At 38.5% G+C, this 6547-nt stretch overlaps 1 pseudogene; it reads left to right on the forward strand.

The window, feature by feature from the left end:
* Positions 1-354: 354 nt before the first annotated feature.
* LOC101017750 lies at positions 355-5844 on the forward strand (annotated as a pseudogene).
* Positions 5845-6547: the final 703 nt, after the last annotated feature.

Genomic DNA, 6547 nt, shown 5'->3' on the forward strand with positions numbered 1-6547 from the left:
TACCAAAAACTTTCTTATATACACAATGTACATTTGGGTCTAGTTTTTCTTGCTGGATTGCAAACTTGATTATAGGAGGCATATTGTGTAATTTATTTTTATAAGCTCCAGAGTGCCTGTATAGCACAAAGCCTTGCACGTAATTGGTGCTTAATTTATGTAATCAGTTAAAAGATGGCTAGAAGGATAAATGCATGGATGGATACATGGATGGATGGTTGGATGGATGGATGGTGGCTCATGAATGGATGCATGGATGGATGGTTGGATGGATGGATGGATGGTTGTGTAGGTGGATGGATGGAAGGATGGAGGGATGGGTAGGTAGATGCATGGATGGATGGATGGATCATGGATGATCGTGGATGGATGGATGGTCGCATGGATGGATGGATGGAAGATGGATCATGGATGGATAGATGAATGCATGGACAAATGGAGTAATGACTTCAAGTTGACTCTAGAGATATAAGGTGACAGAAAAAAATATGAAAAATGAAACCCGAGTAATAGAATTCTAAACTGATATTTGCTACCAGAAAATTTGAGTTTTGTTTTATGTTTGTTTAAATTTATAAGCTGGATGTTTTTCAGGGAATTAAATTTATCAAAGAATCAGAAAAAAAGAGTAGTCTTAAATTATAAAGTAAGATAGATTTATGTAGCTGCTAGGAAGCATTTATACTTATGAAACACGTTAAGGGTGAAGCAACATGATTAGCAGTGTTAATAGTACCGAAGGTGATTTCTATGGTAACTCAGTATATCAATTCTGTGCACATTATTATTTCAAAAGATAATTTTTCAAACTACAATCTCATAGCCTGTAAAAATTAAAATATCCATTAAACAGCTCAATTACCTCTGCTGTTTAATGGGTAGCTAGGTTTCCATTAAGGATTCATGTTCAGTTCATTCTTGTTGATGATTTCCCTCTTGTACTTCTTCACCCTCCTGCAGCTTCAGATGACACCAGTGACAGCTCCCTTTCTAGCATGAAGGTACATTTCATAATTATTATTATTACAGAAATTATGTTTGGCCTGATTGGTCTGTAGGAAATGAACTGCTCACCTTTTAGAATCAATAGCCATTTACTACATCAGCAAAGTAATTAGCTAAAGAGCAGCCCAATACCCTGAGGCTAATCATCCACCTCTAAAAGGTAGATAATTTATTCCCTCTCTACTAGTGAAGTGAGCCCCAGTATTATTTACGGAGATAAATTCTTAGATTTCCCATCAATTAAATTCAACTGTTGTCCTTTAGAGTTAGTATTTCAAGTGAAAGCACATCCCACCCTCCTTCCCAACACAACCACCTTTAGAACAACTTGGGCTTGAATTTTCTACACTCTTTGACCTTGAACAAGTTTCCTAACATCTCTGAGCTGGTATTCGTATCCATAATATAATCTTATAAGGTTATTGTGTGTGTTCATGAGACAATACGTGCAAAGACCAGCATACAGAAATGATCCATCAGTATCACCTTGACTAAAGATGGATTGTGAAATTAAATCTACCTAGGCAGACTTTCCCTCATGGAAGCAGTGCCATTCCACTACCGAATTTAGCTGATGCAATTTCCTGGTTTCTGATTTCCACCCGCAGCACAAACATAAAGTCTTCTAGCCTGGGTTGGTTCTGGAAGCATCAACCAAAGCTCCCCACGGATACAGACAGTCTACTTCCACCCCACGCAATTCTCCCCTGCCCACCAAAGAACACACATTTTAAAAAGACCAGAGTCAGGTCACGGTTACACGGCGGCAACTGCGGCAAAGCGAGAGCCTGGAGACCTGAGCGGACACTGGTGGCTGTCCGCCGGCCCCGCCTTCTCTGGAGGAGTCGGAGAAGTCCTGTTGTATCAGAGTAAGATGGACGGTAGCTTTGATTGTGAGTGTGCTGAGCTGCAGCCACCTGATCACTAACAAAAGACATCTTCTGTTAAGCAACAGCCGCCAGAGCTTCCTGTTGAAATATACGGCAAAAAAGGAAGCAAAGAAGCAAAACGGAAATGGTGCCTACCAGCTCCTTAGAACGACACTGCGCAGGACTAGTGAGGAGAATGTTCATAGAAGCCTGTTGTGTGCATATTTATTCACATGTTTGTTAAATGTCAAATCATTTAGCACAGTAATATGAGTTCTTAATATGTCATTTCATTCCGTTTGAGTTTCTTGAGTGTTTTCTTTAAACGTCTGCAGAGTTGCTGCCCCTTTCTTGAACTATGAGTACTGCAATCTTTTTAATTCTCGATAGGAGTAGAGTTTTTAATTCTCCATTTGAGCTTTAAGTCTAAGGGGAACTCAACAGGCCTGTTTGGCATATGCAGTGAACATCAAGAAACCATCTTGCTGTGGAACCGTAATTATTTTCTTCTCCCTTTTTGAAAAATCTTTCCTTTTGATGCCAGTTTCCGTGTTTACACAAGTTCAACAATTTGAAAGGAAAAGGCAAGAATTAGGGTTTCAAAATGGCACAGAAATTTGAAAGTTTCATGAACTTTCATGGTTTTGATCTGGTTTGTGGACTTAAAACCAGTGGGTTGTGGAGGCAATGGCTTGGTTTTTTCTGCTGTAGACAATGACTGTGACAAAAGAGTGGCCATCAAGAAAATTGTCCTTACTGATCCCCAGAGTGTCAACATGTCTACATGAAATCACAATTATTAGAAGACTTGACCGTGATAACACTGTGAAAGTGTTTGAAATTCTTGGTCCCAGCAGAAGCCAATTAACAGACGATGTGGGCTCTCTTACGGAGCTGAACAGTGTTTACATTGCTCAGGGGTACATGGAGACAGACTTGGCTAATGTGCTGGAGCAGGGCCCTGTATTGGAAGAGCACGCCAGGCTGTTCATGTATCAGCTGCTACGGGGGCTCAAGTATATTCACTCTGCAAACGTACTGCACAGAGATCTCAAACCAGCTATTCTTTTCATTAATACTGAAAACCTGGTGCTGAAGATATGTGACTTTGGTCTTGCACGGATCATGGATCCTCATTATTCCCATAAGCATCATCTTTCTGAAGGATTGATTACTAAATGATACAGATCTCCACATCATTTACTTTCTCATAATAATTATACTGAAGCCATTGACATGTGGGCTGCAGGCTGCATCTTTTCGAAATGCTGACTGGTAAAATACTTTTTGCAGGTGAACTTGAACAGATGCTGCTGATTTTAGAATCTGTTCTAGTTGCACATGAGGAAGATCATCAGGAGCTTCTTAGCATAATTCCAGTTTACATTAGAAGTGACATGACTGAGCCACACAAACCTTTAACTCAGCTGCTTCCAGGAATTACTTGAGAAGCACTGGGTTTCCTGAAACAAATTTTGACATTTAGCCCCATGGATCAGTTAACAAGCAGAAGTGCTCTCCCATCCTTACATGAGCATATATTCTTTTCCAAAGGATGAGCTAATTTCAAGTTATCGTTTTCATATTGAAGATAAAGTTGATGATGTTTTGCTTACGGATGAAACTCACAGTCACGTTTATAACTGCGAAAGGTACCATGATTGTCAGTTTTCAGAGCATGATTGGCCTATACGCAACAACTTTGATATTGATGAAGTTCAGCTTAATCCAAGATCTCTGTTTTATGTCACTGATGAAGAAGTACAATTTGATCCCTGAAAATATGTGGAGATTGGGAAAAGTATCTGGAGGATCCTGCTTTTGATACCAATTACTCTACTGAGCCTTATGAGCCAGATAATCATGAAAACAAATACTGTGATCTGGAGTGTAGCCATGTTTGTAACTACAAAACGAGGTCATCATCATATTTAGATAACTTAGTTTGGAGAGAGTGGAGTTAACCATCACTATGAACCCAGGCTTATCATAGATCTTTCCAACTGGAAAGAACAAAGCAACTAAAAAAATCTGATAAGAAAGGCAAGACAAAATGTGAAAGGAATTGATTGGTTAAAGCCCAGATAGCAGTAGAGGAAGTATCAAAGCAATTGGCTAGAAAAGAAAAAGAAAAGAATCAGGGGTTTGACTTTGATTCCTTTATTGCAGTAACCATTCAACTTAGTTCCCAACATGAGCCTACTGATGTTGTTGACAAATTAAATGACGTGAATAGCTCAGTGTCCCAACTAGAATTGAAAAGTTTGATATCAAAGTCAGTAAGCCAAGAAAAACAGGAAAAAGGAATGGCAAATCTGGCTCAATTAGAAACCTTGTACCAACCTTCTTGGGACAACCAGTTTGTGAGTGGTGGGGATGACTGTTTTTTCATAAATCAGTTTTGTGAGGTAAAGAAGGATGAACAAGTTGAGAAGGAAAACACTTGCACTAGTTACTTGGACAAATTCTTTAGCAGGAAAGAAGATCCTGAAATGCTAGAGACTGAGCCAGTAGAGGATAGGAAGCTTGGGGAGAGAGGAAATGAGGAAGGATTTCTGAACAACAGTGGGGAGTTCCTCTCTAACAAGCAGCTCAAGTGCACAGGCATCCCGCAGTTTCACAGTCCAATTGGGTCACCACTTAAGTCAATACAGGCCACACGAACACCTTCTGCTATGAAATCTTCCCCCCAAATTCCTCATCAAACTTACAGCAGCATTCTGAAACATCTGAACTAAAACACTCAGCAGACATTTGTCTTTGTGTTTTTCATGAAATGTATTTTGTCTTTTTCTTTAATAACTAGTGTTTAAGTCACTTTTTACTTGAATCAGATGGTGTCATTTAGTAAGGATTTTATTAGTTGGTTTATTTTATTATTGGTTTTTAAAATGCAGACTTTTCTTCTACATGTGAGACGGTTTTCATTTTAACTGGCATGTCATTTGCACACAAAATTAAAGAATAAAGCAAAATAATGCAACACAAGAGGAGACAAAAGAAATGCGCTAAGACAGGTAAAGAACATTCTCTCATAAAATGATGATCTGTTTTACAGGAAACAAACCTGGCCTTGAAATTTACACAGCGAGACTCTACATAATTGCATGAAAATATCTATTTTTTTTCCAAAAACATTTTTCAGTCATGAGTATTTTCAAGTTTTTCATACTGTACACATTTCTTAAAAGACATGATACCAGCAGCAATTGAAAATGAATGCTGAATTTGGTACACATGTGTTATCTACCTCAAGGTAAGAAGAGTATGTAGCAAAACATATACCACCCAGTGCTTCATGATACACACTTCTATTTAGCCAGCGTTTATTGTAGTAAACTATTCTTAATAAGACTCACTCACTGTTTATAAATGTTCTGGTATGCATTCTTTATAGTGAAGTGTTAATACATCACATCTTATTTATTTTAGCGTATCAGTACATTTTCTGTATTTAATTATAAAAATTGATTTGGTTTAAAAAATTTATTTGCAAATACACTTCTTCAATTTGGCACTATGGTTTGTTGCCTACCTAGCTTAATATATAATGTCAGCTTATCCTAAGGCTGTCCACGTACTTAATTTACTTAAGTGTTCGTTTTAAGTAATGTGCTCACTGTGTATAGGAATTTGTATTTTGTAGGTGCTTGGTCTATCTACCAAGAAAAATTAGGAATTGCTTTATTATAAAATGTTCCTAAAAGTCTTGTGTTTATTTTTTTAAAAAAGCCTAATGTTCTGTGTGCATGGAAGTAATTAAGGTATATCATTATTGTAGTTTAAAAGTTGTACATGATAAGGTATTTTGTTTTTACTGTATGTTTTTACTGAATGATCTATTCCCCATCCCAAGACAAGCATGAATAAAATTAGGTTAAATGTAACATGTGGCATTGCAGTCTCTTAGAATTTGTTTCATCTATTTTATTTTATTGCATACTATCTGTATCTTCGGTTACCCTATTTAAAGAAAAAGAACAAATAAAACGTGGCCAGCAAAAAAAAAAAAAAAATACAAGACCAGAGTTGATGAAAGAGAGAGAAATGCTAAGGATGGTAGGAAGTGAAATGGGTCACCTTGCAGATTTGACTGCTGTCCACGCAGACTGTGCTTCTCCTTTAGCCCGACACAGTGTAGTTTTCTCTTCACACCTCTCTGCCTGAACCTGTTCTATTTCATTATTCTTTAATAGCTAGTCCTGCTAAGCTGAACTTATTATCGTTTATAATAAACAATGTTGTCCATATCTTTATTCATTCTGAAAACTCCTATCAAGCAGCTATTTTGGGCCAGGCGATAAGTAGATATGGGTCCTGCCCTCCAGCACCTACCAGCGAGAGGGGAGAGCCTAGATGCACACAGAAAAAGGACAATACAATACTGAGCACGCTGCGGGATTAGAAACATAAGAGCTTTGCACCCACTCACCGCTGGTACCACCTACAGCCACTCCCGCAAACTGAAGTCGGCTCAGTGAAGTGGTCACTTGCCAGCTATATAATCCGTCCTGCCTGCTCTCAGCCAGCTGTTTCTCACTAGGCTCTGCTGTCTTTGATACCCTCTCTTTTCAACTAGAGCTTGCTGCCCTTGGCTTATCAGAGGCTACTCCCCACTGTCATCTCCAGCTCTGCCCACAGCACCTGCTTGTGCATTCAGCGTCTGCATGAAC

Source organism: Papio anubis, chromosome 8 (genome assembly GCF_008728515.1).
Source record: "Papio anubis isolate 15944 chromosome 8, Panubis1.0, whole genome shotgun sequence".
Classification (NCBI taxonomy): Eukaryota; Metazoa; Chordata; class Mammalia; order Primates; family Cercopithecidae; genus Papio; species Papio anubis.